The 19,393-nt window shown below is 45.8% G+C and overlaps 1 protein-coding gene across 1 annotated transcript in view; it reads right to left on the reverse strand.

Annotated features, from left to right (window-relative positions):
• Positions 1 to 19,393, reverse strand: part of NOL6 (nucleolar protein 6) — a 207,050-nt gene that overhangs the window by 9,356 nt on the left and 178,301 nt on the right. The gene's annotated exons all lie outside the window — the stretch shown is intronic.

Consider the following 19,393-nt stretch of genomic DNA (forward strand, 5'->3'; position numbering starts at 1 on the left):
GTTAGATGAAGAGGAAAGTGAAATCAGATCTTACTTGATATCGCTGCTTTGCAAATATCTTTAGGCGACACCAAACGTAACTCAGCCTGTGTCCTGGTGGAATGGGCTCTCAAACTTTTTGGAAGAGGAAGACCTCTCTGAACATAAGTCGCACCTATTACCTACTTAATCCACTGAGCAATAAACGTCATCGAAGCTGTCTTCCCTCTTCTTTGATCTTGAAAGAGAACAAAGATGTTCAGACTTTCTGAAATCAATGGTCATCTTCAAGTACCTCAACAAAACACTCTTCACATCTAAATGATGTAGCTGACCATAATTGTCGCTATCTAGGTCTCTCTGGAAGTAGGGCAAACACACTACCTGATTAAGATGAAACGATAACCTCACTTTGGGAAGAAACAAAGGCATTATATGAATATTAACTGCTTCAGCTGTAAATTTACAAAAAAGGACTCATACAAGACAGCCTGAAGCCCAGAGAAATGTCTAGCAGAACAGATTGCCACCAAAAGCACAATCTTGAGAATAAGCAGCCTGACCAAAGATTTCCTCAATGGTTCAAAATATTAACTAGTAAGAAACCTCAAAACCACATTCAGGTTCCACACAAGAACTAGAGGTCTGTTTCACCCCTCTTAGATCATTAGACATATCTGGATGAGAAGACAAAAGGTCTACCTTCCAGATATCTCCTATAGCAAGTGATCACCGCTACCTGTATCTTTAGATAGTTTAGGACTAAATCTTTATTTAAACCCTCTTGAAGAAAATTCAAGATTGAAGGCAACAAGGCCCCCTTGGCTGACCCCTCTCTCCTCACACCAAACTTCAAAAAGTCTAGAGACTCTCACATATGCCAAGGAAGGAAACATTTTTTTTGCCTGTAAAAGAGTGCCAACCACACTCTGAGAATAACTTCTCTTAACTGAACGAGCCCTCTCAAAGGCCAGGCCAAATGACAATAAGGTCTAAGGCACTGTTGACCTGATGTCCTCCCTGATATTCCATGCTTCTGATCCCAAAATCGACTCTTGGATAACAAGAACCAAGCAGCACCTCTGGGTCTATCTTCCAGCAAACCAGTAGCCTTAGACTCTCCCAAGGCTTTAATGAACTACTCTTAAGTCATCACCAAAAAGCAGTTTCCCTTTAAAAGGAAATTTAACCAACTGAGTCTTGGAAATTGAGTTTGCATACCAATTATGCAGCCAAAGCAAGCACCTTGCTGCTATGATCAAATTCATACAGCGAGCAGTGGCTTGTACCAAATTATATGAAGCATCTGCCAAGAAAGCTGCCCCCAGTTCCAGCTGGGCTGTGTCCTCCATAGCAGCAGCACCTTCCAAAGCCTGCATACACTGAGAGAAGTGCAACACTGCTCCAGCCACAATGCCACTACAAACTGCCTCTTGGAGAGCAAAACTAGAAGCCTCAGAAGTGTGTTTGAGAACAGATTCTATCCTTTTGCCCTGAGCATCTTTGAAGGACCTACCTCCCTCCACCAGGATCAAGGTGCTCCCGCTCGCTGCACAGATGAGCACACTTACCTTTGGAACACTCAGGCTCGCCTTCTTTTGTGCATTCAGAGGGTACAGCTTAGTCATCGCTTTGACACCCTTAAAAATAGCCTCCAGACATTCTCATTCACCAATAATCAACTCTTTAATGGACCTGTGAAGTGGAAAAGACTTGGAAGGTTTTTGCAAAACCTTCCATGATTAGGTCTTCACCTGGAATGGTTTTCTCTCCTTCCTTATCCTCCAAGATATGCAATACCTACAAGGCCTAAGAAATCAAACCAGCCCAATTCCGCCTTATGAAAAAGGTACACTACTGGCGAGTCACTCTTCTGCCTAAGAGAATATTCCTCTTCTTCCAAATCCCTCCTTGCTTTCCCTCAGGCATTGTATCTTTAAAAGCCTCCAAAGAAGCTCCAGTATCAGAGGGTTCATCGTCCAAAGCATCCACAACCAGCTTTCTCATTCTCTTTTTTGAAGGCAGAGCAGGTATCTTTGCTGGAGAACAGAGTTGAGGAGGAAGAGGCTCCAGGGACAAAGCTCTGCTTCATACAAAAATGCCTGATGCAGACACTAAAAATGCAGCCAAAACCGCCGACCATGAGGAGGCAGACTCTGAAGCGAAAGCTCCCCCTGGCCATCGCAGCACTGCTCAAGTCCAAACCAGGTCTGCGGGAAGCCGGAAAGGAGGCCCCTAGTTCCCTGCTGGTTCCTCTCCGAGATTCTAAAATGACCTCTGCTCCTGCCCACCAGCAGGAAGTGACTGACCAGCCGGCTCCAAGTACGCAGATCCGCTGAAGAGACACTATATGTCCATCGGTTGCTCACTCCCTCCTTGCTGCTGATCACAGTCTCCCTTCACACTGCCGGCAAAGGCCTTCTGCCACCACCAAGACTCTCCGCATAGCATACGCAGCACAGACGGAAGCTCGCTTCCCACGCTCCAAAGAGCCCAGCATGATTCTTCTCTTCTTCTACCCTGAAAGGTGACTGTCCATAAAGAAGAAACGTTTACATGCCAACCTGCTTTATTCCTGCACTGGACGAACAGCTTCCTCCTTCAAACCGAACAAGAAGCCCTAGATTCTCTTTTTTTTTACCTTTAATAATCAACTCAAACAGGAAAGCAGAACGGGGAAGAAAGATCTAGGAAAAAGGCAAGGAAACCCCTTTTTTTTTTTTTGAAGGGATGAAATCTTGGCCCCGGGACAGTGACTTAAGAGAAGACAGCCAAAGAATAGCCAGGAAAGTGGGGGCGGGAGTGTTTCACAGATCTGCTGGAAAGACCCCCTCCCCTAGCCAGGACGACAGGCTAAGCTCAATCGAGGGAGGAAGTCCAGACTATCACCCCAGGAGCAGCTCAACTGAAGGGGGAAGTCTCTGGACTAATCAACTCAGGAACAGCCCGATCCACTAGGTTCTGTTTCACCTGGCCTAATACATGTCCCAAATATAGCATGGGATATGTTGGAGACAGAGAATACTGGCAGCAAACCAGTTGTTTTCTGTCTCCATCTGCTGGCTGAAAGCATAAGCCAAGTGTCTGGACTGGTCTGGCAGGATAAAGTGGAAGGATGACTATTCCCTTGGTGCCAACCTACAGAATTCAAGTCTAGCTCTATTCAAGACCCAGACTGCGAGTTGTTTACAATAAACAAAGAAGAACAACAGAAGACAAGAAGAGAATACTTGCATTAAAGCCAGAGTGATACAGGAACTGGTATCAGGGGAGGATGGGATCAGGAAAGATTAGTATAGAATGATTTTTACAATTGAATGGAGCATGACCTCACAAGCATTTCCTATACATGATAGATTGTCATGACAATAGCCTAAGGTATTTTTTGTAAGGAAGTCTTTGGCCAGTTACGTCATTCATTCTGGAAGCTTCGAGAATGTTGTATTTTGATTATATAAGTCAGGGCAGGTCAGAGATTTACTGAGATGCTAGTTGGTATAGATAGAGGGCATAGTGCATCTCCCAGAACACTTGTCTTGGAATTTCTTATAAACAGCTGAATAAATTATATTTTAAAATCTTTGTCTGAATCGAAGTGTTCTGATTTGCCCTGTCCGGTGTACACAAAATTATGTACATTTGGAAATCTAAACTTGTTAAATCTCAGAAGGTCTGGCTGATTTCTGAATGTGAGACCACCAGGAAAGACCAGGTACTGTGGATGGCAATGGATAAAACAGCAGCATTCTGTTGGAAAAGATCAAATAAACTATGATGGGGCTGTGATCATCTAATCCTCCATCCACTGGAATGGGAAGAAAATGGATAGAAAACAAACGTGGCATGTGCAAAATCAGCCAAGAGAGAGAGAGTACCCTGAAAAAAAAAGCACAGGAGGGAGGATCTTTGGTTCCTTGGTCACCCATCTAACTCTCTCTCTAAAAGTAAAGTAGACTATATTGCTTTATGCTGGGGGAGGGGGGAACACTTGCAGTGTTTGGAAAGTGGGGATTCATGAGCCTTTTCAGGACTGGAACCCTACCAATCATTGCCCTCTATTACCATGTGCCAAGTAGCTGCCTGATCCTCTGTGATGCTAGACCTGATCTGTGGCTTCATCTCAGATGAGTAACCGAGATAACATCTCAGTACCTGCAGGTGGGGGGCGGGTTTGAAACTATGGTTTCCTCTTCCTTCCTGAAATTTTACCAAACCCGTCTGTCCTTAACTTTTTCAGGCGGGGGGTGGTGGAAACCTACTCAGGTGAAGCACTTTAATTTTCTATTTCCTCTTTCAACCTTCAGCCTACAACAAAATGACGACATTTTTCCCACAAGCAGGTGCTTCTCATGTTTCGGAGGTCTGGAAAGGTTGCCTTGTTCTCTTCTGCCACACCACCATGGACCTACGCAAACCGGCCGTGGTGCTCTGCAGCTTGCCAGCAGTAAGTCGTGCGACTGCCACAGAGAAATACCCAAAGTAAGAGCCGCGGGGGGGCAATGCCACGAGAGAGGATTTTTAGACATGCAGGGTTTGCAGCCATAGCACAAGGATGCAAGCCTGGCACCTCACTTCAGTTCTCGCTAAAGACTGGCAGCGAGTAATAAAAATAGAATAAAAATCACAAAGACAAAAAAAAACACACTGGAAAGAAGAAGAAAGGGAGGACTGGAGATGAGAACTAGGTTATGTGCTGAAGAGAGGCAGTGGTATGTTTCAATATTTGCTCTTTGAATCCTATATTGGGACCTACTGTGTGGTACAGCGTCCACTGCTTTTAATATGTTGTGAAATAGCTTTCTGTTCTCACATCCTACAGCCTCTGATAGGAAGCATCTCTGGACTCCGAGGCAATCTACAAGACCGACCTCCCGTCGCCTTCATGCCACTGGTTCTCAGAGTCCTATAAATCCTGCTATCCAGTTTGGATTAAAAAGTTAACATGATTCTTAGATCCTGAACGTTGCAAGAATATTTCGTTCATGTTTAGGGTGCAGATAAATTTAACAACCAGAGGAGGGGAGGGGAATCTTGAGGCCCAGTGCACTACCCTCCCCCCCCCCAGCCTGCCGAAACCAAGAAAATTCCCACCTCCTCTGAGGAGGGGGACAGTCCTTTTCTCAGGCTGGGGAGGAGGTGGGGGACTCACAGACTGATGTAAACAGGAAGCAAGGCCTGGGCATTCTGCGGAAAAAGTAGAATCCCGTGAGTCACCATCCACTGTCAGTAATGGTTAGCTACACTCAACGTAAAAACAAGATCTAAAACAAAAACCAACCAAAAACCCCTTAAGCCTTTCATCTCAGCACATATTACAGAGCAGGCGGAGAAAAACTAAATCTATCAGCACTCATCAGCTTCCACGAGACAACCCAAGAACAAAACACAAAGTCCTATCACCTAACTCCCACCGTCAAGAGAATTATTTTACATGAGAAACTTCTGGTAAGGCTCTGAATGACCGGGACTGAACGAACTGTAAACCCATCCGAATAAGAGAAAAGTCACCGGCACTGAGAATTTTATCTTTTTGTTTATTTTTATTAAATTAGATGGCCCAGAGCACGGCAGAAATCTCTCCTCAATTTGTAAATACTTTAACCTTGATAAGGCTCTGCCACCGTAGCTTAAAAAAAAACGAGAAAAAACGCTTCCGTCTCAAGGTTAACATTACTCAGGGTCTCTGCGCCCTGAACACGTTTCAGAGCAACAGCTGCTAATGAGAGAGGAGAAAAATGCCCCTTGGGCCAGCTGAGGTGCGGGGAAGCCCGAGAAGTGGGATTCCCGACTTTCAGCTCCGAGCCTCAACGACGAAACACACGCCGCCTCCTCGCCTCTACAAACACGACGGCGCCGAGGCTTGGCCTGCACAGCTCGGGGGACACCGAGGCACGGGGGTGAAGGAACGAGAAGAGGTAAGCAAGCAAGCGCTGCAGGTGCCAGAAGAAGCAAGCAAAATCGGCAGAAACTCAAACCCACCGGGGGAGAAGGATTCTCCGTGTCTGCTTTTATTGACATTTTTTTTAAAGATTCCCGCTCTCTCATCTTGGCCATCGCAACATGGGGAGTGGGGGTGGGGGAATGAATGACGGCGCGCCGGTCCGATCGCGAGACGGCTTTTGTTCAACCGCCTCTAATGCCATGGTTTAATCGCACACCACAGATTCAATAAGGATGCCAACCAGATGCTGGGGAGGGGGTGGGGAGGGGGAGCAGAAGAGCAAGCTTTATATTGCCCGCTGACAGGCTGCAGTCTCTGGACTGAAAGCCCCGTGGGAGACGGCCTGTTCGGCCAGCTTTCTTTCACGGGTTTTCAGAGGTCAGCACCCCTGTCTGCTCTCTACAGTCACTTCACTCTTATCCCGGGGCTGATGCTCACACCCAGGGCACAAACACCAGCTTACAAGAGGAAAAAAGAAAAAAAAAAGTTACTCGGTGTCGGGCAATGCAGCTGTATGCCATCTCCACCCCCCACGGTGCACATCTCCCTCGCACAAATAAAAAAGGTCCCTCCGTCTTGCACTTGTGAAGATTAGCGGTACAACTGAGTGCAAACATCTTACAGTACCCATCCCATAACGACACGGCACTTGCATAAGCACAACGGCACACATGCCTAGTGAAAGGGAATTTAATCTTGGATTGTCTTTGCTAGATTTTTAAGCCACAGCCTGAAATGCAACGCAGCGCCCGTGGCTGTGTGTGCGGAAAAAAAAAAAAAAAAAAATCGAAGCTCTCCATCAGGCCGAAGTGTCATCTCATCGGAGGGCGCGGAACGCCGGGGAGAGTGCCCGCTCCCCGCAGCCTCCATTGACCTTAGCGCTCTGCATGGATACGCGGGCTCGCAGGTTGGATTTTACAGTGTTTACGGACGCCATGAAAACAGAAGGCTCGAGTTTCAGATAATACCTTTTACCGGACAAATACAATTCTGCCAGTCAAGCTTCCAAAAATAGTGCGATTAAGCCAACAAAAGGCATTAACCCAAACATTTGGCTCCACTCTCTTAGAGGCAAGTCGTCTTCTGCTGAAATCATCTGGCTGGAACAAAAAATAAATAAAAACCCTGACACAGAGCCGTAGCCAGGCAGCTTGCCAACCAAGGCCAAGTAAAAAAAAAAAAAACGGCATCCTCACTCTGTACACAACATCACGAGATGGGTGTCTGTTAATATGTTTTTGTTTTTTTTGGGGGAGGGAGAAGTTATTTAAAAATAATTTTATTATTTATAACTTAAGTTGACCAAGATCTGACCCTAGTTCAAAAATGTGTTATGGACGTGAACCTTAATCTCTACTAGAAGTGACTCTTATTCCTCTACACCTAGGGAGCTCAAAGTGGGCACACCAGCTGGCTGATCGAGGAAGAAAAAAAAACCATGGTTGTGTGTCCAGGCTTGGCGCCGCAGAAGCACTGCCAGCTCAGAAGGGAAGGGGCATGGGGATGCCGTCATAAGCATGCCACGGCTTAACTACAGGGAGCCCAGGAGACGAGCCACTTTCACCGTAGTGGGCCCGGTCGTGGGAGGAGCTGCTGTGGATACTCCACAACCCAGGAAGAGTTGGCACCCTCAGGCCCCCTGCCTGGGTGGCATTCCTGCTTTCGCCATGTCCCTGCCGAGGGAGATAAGATCGCGGCCGCTGCCCACCCGGGGAGAGTAATGGGCAGAGAGGCCAGAAGTAGGTGCAGGAGCGAGAAGGATGAGATGGGGAAAGGGAGTTTGGGAGGTAGAAAAATGCAAAAAGTGGGTTTTTTTTAAAGGTTAATTAAGCAAAACAAAACATGACAAAATAAAAAGATGACCAAATTAAGGAAAATACAGAAATAAAGGAAAAAAAATAGGAACAATTAGTGAAAATGATAAAAACATACAAAATATGTTGGGCAAGGTGGGATGGCGTTTTTCACATCTACTGGCTGGCACATAAATTTTTTGAAAAATGTTCCACCCTCTTATTTGTTGTGGTGTGTGGCCTATCTGTCTGGTCTGGTCTGTCTGCTTGCCTGTGTTTCTCTCTGGGTGTGGTGTGTTGGGCCTGTGTTTTTTCTGGATGTGGTGTCTGTGCCTTTCCCCATGTCTGGGTGCGGTGAGATAATGTGTGTCTCTCTCTCTCTCTCTGACTGGCTGTGGGGTGTGTGTGTGTGTGTGTGTGTCTCTGGGTGTGAGGTGTCTGCGTCTGTCTGGGTGTAAGGTAACTATTTCTGTCTGTGCCTCTTTGGATGCAGAGTGTCTGCCCGCCTCTGTGTCTGCTCTCTCTCTCTGTCTGGGTGTTTTGGGGAATGTCTGTCTCCATCTGTCCATGTCTGGGTGTCTGGTCCTCTCAGCAACTTGAAGAGAAACAAAATGGACACTCTGAGACACTGGTTAGCAGCGAGGCTGCCTGGTGGCTTGACAACTGATTCAAGAGATGACTGGCTGGCAAGAGAACTTATTTATTTATAGGGTTTATATACCGGAGGTTCCTGTATAAAATACATATCACCCCGGTTTACAAGAAACAAGAACTATCGCTTCATTTAGCGGTTTACATTGAACATTGAACATATTAATTAACATTGAACATTGGACATTGAACATAAACATTGAACATATTAATTAAATTAACGAATTAGTATATATTGCTGACAGTTATAAATAATACCTAATAAATAAATAGCGTGGTTATAAGGTTCTAACATGATTGAATATAATATATATGATTATAAAGGTATAAGATAAATAAATGACTCAATTATTTCAACTGGTCTCTTTGTGAAGTTATATGCTGTGGGATGGGGAGAGAGCGAATAGTCTGAAACATGACTTTCTTCCTGCTTTTAGCAGGGACACCAGGTTGGGATTCTAGGATACCCTTCTCTGAAACCAACTGCATGGATGGAAGAGGGGCCACTACTCAAAAAAGGCACTCGCCCCTGCTCTATGTAACTGATTAGGAATCTCTGCCTTCTTAAGCTGTAGGGGTTGAGCAGGGAATGTGTGCTTTTAAGCCATGATGATGTTGTGCCTTACTGGCTTCTATTCAGCTACTGCATATGATTTTTGATTATGTTAAATTAATTTCTAGATCTCATTAACCGCAAGGCAAACTCCCTCAACTACTAGGCAAATTGTGATACACCACAAACAGGCTCAGAACATTTACAGCAAACTTGAGATACCATAACAGCACTAACATCAGGGGCTCGAACAGCAACAACCTCACTGCAGGGCCTGTGGCTCCAGTCAGCTGGAGTACTGCGTTCAGTACTGGAGCCCGTATCTCAAAAAGGACAGAGACAGGATGGAGGCTGTCCAGAGAAGGGTGACCAAAATGGTGAGAGGTCTGTATCGAAAGACTTAAGAGGAGAGGCTGAAGGATCTGAATAAGTATACCCTGGAGGAGAGGAGGTGCAGGGGAGATAAGATACTGACCTTCAGATACCTAAAAGGTTTTAATGATGCACAAATGTAGAACCTTTTCCACTGGAAACAGCAGAACCAGAGGTCATGAAATGAAACTCCAAGGGGGACGGACTCAACTAACATCAGGAAATATTTCTTCACGAAGAGGGTGGTGGAAGTCTGGAATGCCCTTCTGGAGGAGGCGGTGAAGAAGAAAACAGTTAACGAATTCAAAGGGGCATGGGATAAACACTGTGGATCCCTAAAAGCTAAAAGATGGAAATGAAGAAGAGGGTGCATCGAGGTAGCATGCACAGAGCGGCAGTTACTACCCTTAACAGAGATCATGGGGATTACTACCCTTAATCAATACCTTTGATGCTTTTGATACAACTGCATCATTGCTCCCTGCTTTGGTCGGTGGGGCCGGGGGGAGCGGGGAAACAGACAGACAACAACCCACAAACTTTCTGGGGTACTGATACAAAGACATAAAGGCAGACATAAAGACATAAAGACAGAAGACCTTGGCAACTCGCTGATCAAAGAACTTTCTAACCTGGACCTATCTAACCCCAACTCTGCTATTATCTCTTGGCAAAACATCACAGAAATGATAGCCAATAACTTATGCTCACTGTCAAAAAAAACCATAAATCCTTCTCAAAAATACAAGCAGCCATGGTTCACAAATGAGCTTCGTACCCAGAAGCAAAACTTAAGACGGATAGAAAAAGAATTGAGGAAGAATCCAAATCCACATTCACTAACCACATACAAAACCTCTCTCCACCATTACAGAACAGCAACACTTCGAACAAAAAGAGATTTCTATGCGCACCATATCCACGATTTGATGTTCGACGCGAAGGCTCTTTTTTCTTATGTATCAGAACTCACCAAAACTGCTCCACCTACAATACCAGACGAGACAGCCCAATCGAAAGCCAATGATCTCGCCTTATTCTTTCAGAATAAAATTTCCAACACCCTGGCTAAATTACCAACCAGCCCAAACTCACTGCCTCCGAATACCCCCCACCTACTGAACACAGACACAAACATGGACTCCTTCGATCCCACTCATACTTTAGAGGTGGAAACCCTTATAAAAAGAATGAAACCTTCGACTCACCCTCTAGACCAAATACCTTCCAAATCTCTGATTCTCATACCAGAATATATCTCCAAATATCTAGCCGATATTATCAATTGTTCCCTTTCACAAGGAATATTCCCAGATGCTCTCAAACTGGCCACACTCAAACCCATACTCAAAAAACCGAATCTGGACCCGGACGACCTCAACAACTATCACTCCATATCAAATCTCCCGTTTGTAGCTAAGATCATGGAGAAAATCGTAAATAAGCAACTTACAAATTACCTTGAAGATCATAATATTCTTCACCCGGCACAATATGGTTTCCGAAAAGAACACAATACCGAAACCCTCCTCATCTCACTCCTTGATCATATTTACACAGGCTTTGATAAAAGACAGTCCTTCCTCTTAGCTCTCCTCGACATCTCTGCAGCTTTCGATACTGTAAATCATAACACCCTACTAAACCGGCTATCAGATATAGGAATTACAGGATCAGCTTTTAAAAGGTTCGATTCCTTCCTTAACAATAGAGGCTATAAGGTTAAAATCAAGAACAAGGAATCCTCTCACACTAACGCCCCATTCGGAGTCCCCCAGGGCTCTTCCTTATCGCCCACCCTGTTTAACATTTACATACTCCCTCTCTGTCATCTACTCACAAATCTAAAACTTAAGTTCTATATTTATGCTGACGATGTTCAAATTTTAATTCCAATATCCAACTCACTGGACTCAACACTCAAGCTATGGAACTCTCACCTCCAAACGATCAATCACCACCTCTCAAGCCTCAATCTGGTGCTTAACACTTCCAAGACTGAACTTTTGCTAATCACTCCAGAAGGTAGTCCCTTCCAACACCAACTGCAAACTAACATACAAATATCCCACGCCAGAGACCTTGGAGTCATTATTGATAGCCACTTGAACCTAAAGCAATTTATAAAAATCACCACTAAGGAGTGCTTCTACAAGCTACAAGTACTCAAAAAAAACTAAAACCGCTCCTATTCCATTATGATTTCAGATCTGTCCTCCAAGCCATTCGGTTTTCCAAAATCGACTACTGCAATTCCATTTTGCAAGGTCTCCCGGCATCCACTATAAAACTCCTCTAGCTGCTCCAAAATGCAACTGCGAGAATTTTGACTAATACCAATCGGAGAGCGCATATCTCTCCTATTCTAAAAGATCTTCACTGGCTCCCAGTACACTTCAGAATTCTCCATAAATCACTCACAATTATCCACAAATACATTCACCATCAGACCCCTCTTGATCTGCTACACCCTCTCAAACTGCACTCGACGGCCAGACCTTTAAGGGATGCCTACAAGGGATCCTTACATGTTCCTTCTATCAAAGTTGTGCACCACTCAAACATCAGAGACTGGACATTCTCTATCACAGGTCCCTCCATCTGGAACACTATGCCTCCGGACCTCAGGCAAGAAACTTGTCTACTAACTTTTAAAAAGAAACTAAAGACATGGCTGTTCTGCCGAGCCTTCCCCGCCTCTTGTCCAACAGCCTGACTTGAATTATGCCAGCAATTATGTAAATAAATAACGTTCCAGCAATTATGTAAGGAAATATACGCTAAATCATGTTACAAGTTACCACGAGGACGGCTCCTTGCCCCTCACATATTCTCTTGTATATTGCACTTTATCTTCGTTCCCCCTTTCTTTTTCCTACTCCCAGTTAAGGCACCCTTGTTATAATGTAACTTTATTCTCCTTCAAATTGTCTCTTGTTGTTTGGTTGGTTATAGTTACTGCCTAGTTCAATGTAAACCGAGTTGATTTGATTTGTATCAAGAAAGTCGGTATATAAAAGCCTTAAATAAACAAATAAAGGAAGAAGCACAGGATGGCTTCTACTGCCAAGTCACAAAGCAAAGAACATCAAGCAGCATTGTCTCAATTATCAAGACGACTCCTCACCCAGTAAAAAAAATGTTGCTAGCAGTAATTTATGGGTTTGACAGTTGCTTGGTTTTGACTGTTTGTAAATATTACTACCTTTATCATAAGGATTTGGGGTAACTGCACAGAGTGGCAGTTACTACCCTTGAGAGAAACATGGGGGTATTCCGGCAGTTACGACCATAAGCAGCTTGCTGGGCAGACTGGATGGGCCATCTGGACCTTTTCTGCTGTCATTACTGTTATGTTATGTAATCCTTTTTATGAATGTTCAATGAACTATGCCATCTTTTTTGATTGGTCCAGTGAAAGGTGTCAAGGTCTAGAAAGATCCCCCTTTTCTCCACGACAGATATGGCGACCAGAGCTCTGTGCTACACGAAAAGTAAAATTAGAAACTGGTTCTGCTACAATTTGAATGAACAGTATTCAGTCGCATTTTAACTCTGGCTCCTTTGGGCTCCCCAGCTACCGCTCCAGGAACCTTCAATCGCAGCTAACTAGGGTGTGCCCCCTATTTTCTATCCCACTACAAATCACTTAGATCAGTCACTGAGGTGACTGTCCTTGGCCATAAACTACAGTTGTCCCTGGAACTTTGCTAACAAGGAGCTTACGTCCGGCCACTGGATGTCACTGTTATGCAAAGGGTACGACTGCACCCACCACGGTTAATACTGCCCTAGAAGCATCCCCAGCCCTGACCGACCCATGAAATGGAAAATCTAACCTAGGAACTGAATCCAAGCCTGTCCGCATAGAAGCACGCATTGCTGTCACCGAGCTGACAGCATCTTTCCTTTTTCATTAGGCACCTTGCCCAACTGGGATCTTCCTTAGGCCTGCACGGCTGCCAACATGATCAGAGAGCTGCTCATAGTCTAGATGCCACTGGACTTTAAACACCACCTTTTTCTCCAACCATATGCCCTAGGCTTGTCCAAGTCACCACACAGCAGTTAATACAAACAGGTAAAATGGTGAAGTTTACCCTTACCTGATAATTTCCTTTCCTTGAATCCAAGCAGACCAGTCTAGGCAAGTGGGTAGTGCACCCCAACCAGCAGACTAAAAACTTTGTTTAAGTCATGCCTTATAAATTCCTGTGATGACCTCAGCCCGGCAGTAATTTCTGAAAAAACTAACATCAACTTTACCCAAAAAACTGACTTCACCCAATAAACCAGGGTGCTTCGTATAGCATTTGCACTGACGAAAATAAACTGAAATATAGGAAAACGAGAACAAATTCACACAGAATTGAACTTAACAAGGTGAAAGCAGAGTTGCTTACCTGTAACAGGTGCTCTCCTAGGACAGCAGGATGTTAGCCCTCACACATAGGTGACACTGAAGAAGCCTGGCACGGAAAACATGTCAAAGTTTCTAGAATTTGACTAGGCATACTGAGCATGCCCAGCATGCCCTATACCATGCGTCTACGCAGGGTCCCCCTCTTCAGTCTCTTAACATAAAATTACAATAAAAATCAAATTAAAAAAAACTGGAGAAACCCAACTCTGTAGGGTGGCAGGCAGGTTTTGTGAGGACTAACATCCTACTTGGCCTCTCTTTTTCTGATATAAGGAGAATAAGGAATAAGGAGAAACCATAAAAGTTTCTGAAACAGGTCTTGAGAATTACAGAGAATATGCATTTTCAATTATATTTAAGACTCACTGGTCTGAAGTGATTTGGCCGCCTAGGTACAGAATCAGAAACTCGGTCCTCCAAGACTCATTGTGAACGATGGGAAGAGACTACTGTTCCCGAGGAACCTTCTTTACCCATCTCTCTTTGATGACCAAAAGGACTGAAATCTACCGTGGACATCATCTTTGAGCACTATAGGTATGAGTTTGCCTACTTCTTCTGATGTCCCTAAACCTATTCTGGACTGGTGCAGAATGAAGAGAGTTCCCTAGGTCTGTCTTCTGGCAATCTTGGGACCTTGGACTCTCCCCCATGCCTTGGTCATCTTTTCCAGACCTTCTCCAACCAAGAGAGAACGTTTAAACTCAAATTGGTTTTCAAAAAAGAGTTGACCAATTTTGTTACCAAAAAGGTCTCCTGCCTACTATTATACCTCGCGAAAGTATGGACCAAGAGAGGTATCAGCCAAATAAGCCACTTCCAGCTCCAGGTTAGTAGTGCTGTCAAAAACATCTCCATTGGACTCCATAAGATCTAACGTGTTGGGAGAGACGTATACCTGATCTTGCCACAATGCAAGTACAGGCAGCAATCTGAAGTGCTATACTCACAGCTTTGAAGGCTTGTTTTAACAGCAACTCTATCTTTCTATCTTATACATCCTTTAAGGCTGCATCACCTCCATTTGGTGAATGAACACACCAAAGCATCCACTCTTGGGAACCTAAAAACTTTTCTCTGTGGGGATACCAAGGGATACAAACTCAGTTCATCTATGGACTCCCTTAAAATTTGCTTCTGGAGAAATCCACTCCAAATCAATTAAATCCTGATCTGCTTTGTGCAAAGGAAAGAATTTAGATGGCTTCCTTATGCTCGTCATAATAGGATTCTCTGAGGAAGGACCTGCTTCGTCATTTTTATCCTCAGAAACATTTAAAGTCTGCAATGACTGAATAATTACAGAGGACAGCTCCTCCTTATGGAAGAGGCGGACCATAGCCGATCCATCCTCCTCTTTTGGAGGCAACTCTCCCTCATCTAAGTCCTCTTCAGCACCACCACCCCTAGGATTTCTGAGCCCATCCAGGGAACCCTCAGAACTAGAGGAAAAAAAAATCTCCCTCCTCTCTATTTTTCGCTTTTCTGGATCTCTTGCTTTCTTCTGTTACACCTAAGCCAGAATAAAAATCAGGGGGTGGATTTAGGGACTGAACCCTGTCCCAACTAAGAAGTTGTCATAAACACTTAAAAATAATCCATAGAAAGTGAGGCCCAGGCCACAGAGGAGACCTCCACAGAAGAAGAAACCGGTCCTAGGACCATAAAGGGAACTGAGCAGCTGAAAGTTTGCACAACTTAAGAGAGGGAGGCCCCCAGCTACCTATCTGATCCCAGCAGTCCTGCAATGCCTCGTGCTCCTCCTGCAGAAAACTTCTCAGCAAGGGGACTGAACGTTTCAGTCGGTCCCGCTGAAGCAGACACCCCCAGAGCACTAACACCGTAGTGCCATCCTCTCCCTGAAGCCTCTCTACACTCCCTGTGTGAACTTTCTTCAGGCTTCCCCTCGTGCTCCGCTGAGGGACCAATTATCACTGCTGAAAGGGCATTGCAGTAACAAAAATTATTTCAGCACTTAGGGCCAGATTTTTAAACCTACACGAGGGCGTAGATTTGTGCACGCACAAACCCACGCCCGATTTTATAACATGAGTGGGGAGCCGCGCGCACGTTATAAAATCCGGGGTCGGCGCGCGCAAGAGGGTGCACACTTGTGCACCTTGCACGCATCGAGCCGCGCAGCCTTCCTCCATTCCCTCCGAGGCCTCTCCGAAATCGTAGCGGCCTCGGAGGGAACTTTCCTTCTGCCCCCCCCACCTTCCCCTACCTAAACCACTCCCCAGCCCTACCTAATCCACCCCTCAGCCCTACCTAAACCCCCCCCTTACAGTTATATGCTAAGTTGAACCTGCCTCCGGGCAGGCGTAGGTTACATGCGCTGGCCGATGGCTGGCCCGTGATCCCAGGCACAGCAGCAAAGGGTCGCTCCGGCCCCGCCCCCGGACCACCCCACCCTGCCCACTTTTTCAAGCCCCAGGACATAACGCACGTCCCGGGGCTTAGGCTCGGCGCACGTAACCCTTTTAAAATCCGCCCCTTATTGTCCAAAATACCCCACAGCGCCTCTGCAATGTCTGCGGGCCCTCTCTCTTCAGTTTGAATGCCCCAGACTGCCTCTGCATTTTTTTTCTTTTTTTTAGTTCTACTGCACCAGAGAACAAAAACAAGCACTTCCCCTCAAGACTTTTAAAAGGAAAGAGAGCTAATGGCAGGGCAAGAATATAGAGGAGGGGAGGAGAGGAAGAGGAAGAGAAGGGAAAGAGGCACAACCTCAGACTCACCCCAGTAAAGCTGGAAGCCCTCTAGCTCTGGCTCTGCTCAAGAGAAGGAGGAAGAACACGTCTTTCACTTCAGGAGCTGCCTGAATTCGGATCACCCAGACCCAGGGTTGAGCAAAACAGGGAGGTAGGGACTACTAGAAACTTTCATCTTAAGAGCAGCCCCTAAAAAATTCCTTTTTATCTATCCAGGCCTCAGGTTCCCAGTATGGGAGGCTTGTCTACCATCTGCTGGAGACGGGGAATACTTCCAGGCTGAGGTCATTACGGGAGCTTATATAAGGTGGGTCCATCAGCAAGTTTGTTAGTCTCTGTCTCCATCTGCTGGTTGGGGCACACTACCTGTCTGAATTGGTCTGCATGGATGAAAAGGAAACGGGTGTGAACAATACCACAGCATTTCCTACACAAAATACATGGAAATGGTTACAGCAGACTGAAGCACCTGAGGCAATGGTAAGGTCAAGCTGCTCGTTTCATCCTCACCTTCCAGCTGATCCCCAGTGAGCAGGATTCAAGCACAGGTCTGAATGAGTCGGATTCAGCTGGATGAAACATTTAAAAGAGATAAACCCCAGCTCTGTATGGATCTACCTCATTCAGGTGCACGCATGAAGCTCCGCAAACTAATAGTTTTTCTGGGAAAGGGGATTAACTTGCTCTGGGGCTGTAAGGTTAGGGTGAGAACTCAAAATTTAACTAGCAGGCCAATGCACTTCAACAGGCATTTTCTGTGCATAAACATACTGCCAATGCAGCAAGGAGTTCTGTGCACGGAAAATGCGTGTTTGTAAATGGGAGTACTGCTTAGTGCCCTTGCATCCACCTGAAAATAAATAAAATTTGACCAGCAAACAGAATGACAATCCCAAAAACTGTCACCAGCTGCAACACAGCTCCTACAAACGATCCAACAGAATATGAGAAAAGTGGAAGGACACAAAAAAAAAAACAAACCAAAAAAAACAGACAGCAAGATGCAAAAATCCATCAGAAAACCAAGCACAGAGAATTGGAGCTTAATTAAAATGCAGCATGGCAGCTTGACAAAAAAACCAACAACATGTAGAACAAGAAGAAAGATAAAAGGAATGAACGGTGGAAAGGTGTGAACAAATTGGCAAAACTATTCCTGGCTCTGAGCAAATGCGATCTTGCTTAGCAAGTCTCAACACTTGTGAACAAGAATCAAAGCGATCAACGGAAATCAAACACACACACGCTTACAGAGAACGGGAAAACAGCAGCGGCCAACCTTCCGAGCCGGCCGCGGCTCGCGCCCTGCTCACTCTGCTGGACACTGGGACCGAGTTGGGGGAGAGCCAATGGGACCCAAAAGGTAAAGCCTTAGATCCCAGGACTACTTCAGGACTTCCCAGCCTAGTTCTCAGGACCAGTCTGGTTTTCAGGGTTATCCACAGCCAATCTGTGCGCGACATTTGCATGCGGTGTATGAAAATCTCATGCCACACTCACTGTGGGTAACGCTGAAAGGCAGACCGGCCTGGAAGGTCCCCAAGAGCAGGTTGAGAACTGCCGGATTAGGTGATGGTGGTGTGAACTGTTATCTTCCAGTGCACAACTGTTACCCTGTGAAATTAAGCCACCAACAAGATGAATGGTTTCTGTCAGGAAATGGTTGTGTGGGAGTCGAGAAAGAGGTATCAGGTCTACGGCCTTAGTAACTTCTTTTTCATTTTCTGCCCGGGTAGCTTCTTCCTCTCCCTTTTTCTTTCGCTTCAATAGGAACCAGTGCTGAGATTCTGATACCAGGAGCCTTCATTCACAACTACTCAGGGATTCCCCCACTACTTGTTTTTTACAGACTCAGCCTCTCACTGCTCCTAATCTGGTCACTGCAGCCAGGAATCATGCACTGGGGTTCCTGCCAGATCCTCGGATCATGGTCTCTAAATCCAACCACCAGATGTCACCCCTGCCAATGACCAAAACTCCCTCCCCAACCCCTCCACCCCGCCGAGGCCAACGAATGCTGTCTCCCACCGCACCCCTAGCCCACCCAGGGTGCGCAAGGCCTGACTGGGTGATCACACTGGGGACCTTCCACACTGCAAGGCACAGCACTGCCTCCACCTATTAACTTCTAACCCACCTGCTTATTCCCTGTGGGGCTCCCCATTGCTTGCGTTCTTAGTGCATTTCGCACCAGAAAATGGAGTTTAGAGTTTCGCTTTCTCTCTCTGTCCGCCACACGCACGGTTGCAAACAGGGGAAGCGGTGGGCAGATGGCCTAAACTGAGCCATAAGCGCTGGTGGGGAGCCGGCGGCGGCTGGAGAAACACAGCCGGCATGGGTACCCCAGGCTCCGGCAGCCAAAGGGAGCCTGGAGAAGGGCGCGGCTGGAGAAGCGAGGCTGGCGGGATTCCCCTGGAACCCACGCACAACAACACACCTCCAACTCTCCTACCCGCACCCCTCTTCACTCATCCACTCTCCTACACCCATGCCCGACACTCCATTGATTTCTCTCCCAAGCACAGTCCTCCACTCCCTACAGCTACAGCCCCCACCCCCCCATACGTGTATTTCACTCTCTCGCCCACCCCCACGCGGGTCATGGAGTCATAGAACATGCAGTTTTAAAGCTGCCATACAATTATAGGCTTGTTACAGATAAATACTGAAATTACCAAAGTTTCGGTTTCATCTGTAATTCTTTTACCCGTAAAACAGATGCACAGATAAGTAGAAGTAAAAGAAATAACTGAGGTGGAGAGCGCGTGTCTGGGCAAACCAGGAATCGTCTGAGGCCTCACTAGATACTTCTGCTCTCAGGCTGGGGTCAAGGTGACAGATCTTTAGGTGGGATCAATTAGCAAGTGACGTGAAGACACAAACAAGGAGCAGCAAGTACCAACGAGAAAAGAAAAAAACTAAATATTTAAAGAAAAAAAAAAAGGAGTTAAGTTATTTCTTCTGTTG

This window comes from Rhinatrema bivittatum, chromosome 1 (genome assembly GCF_901001135.1).
Source record: "Rhinatrema bivittatum chromosome 1, aRhiBiv1.1, whole genome shotgun sequence".
Classification (NCBI taxonomy): Eukaryota; Metazoa; Chordata; class Amphibia; order Gymnophiona; family Rhinatrematidae; genus Rhinatrema; species Rhinatrema bivittatum.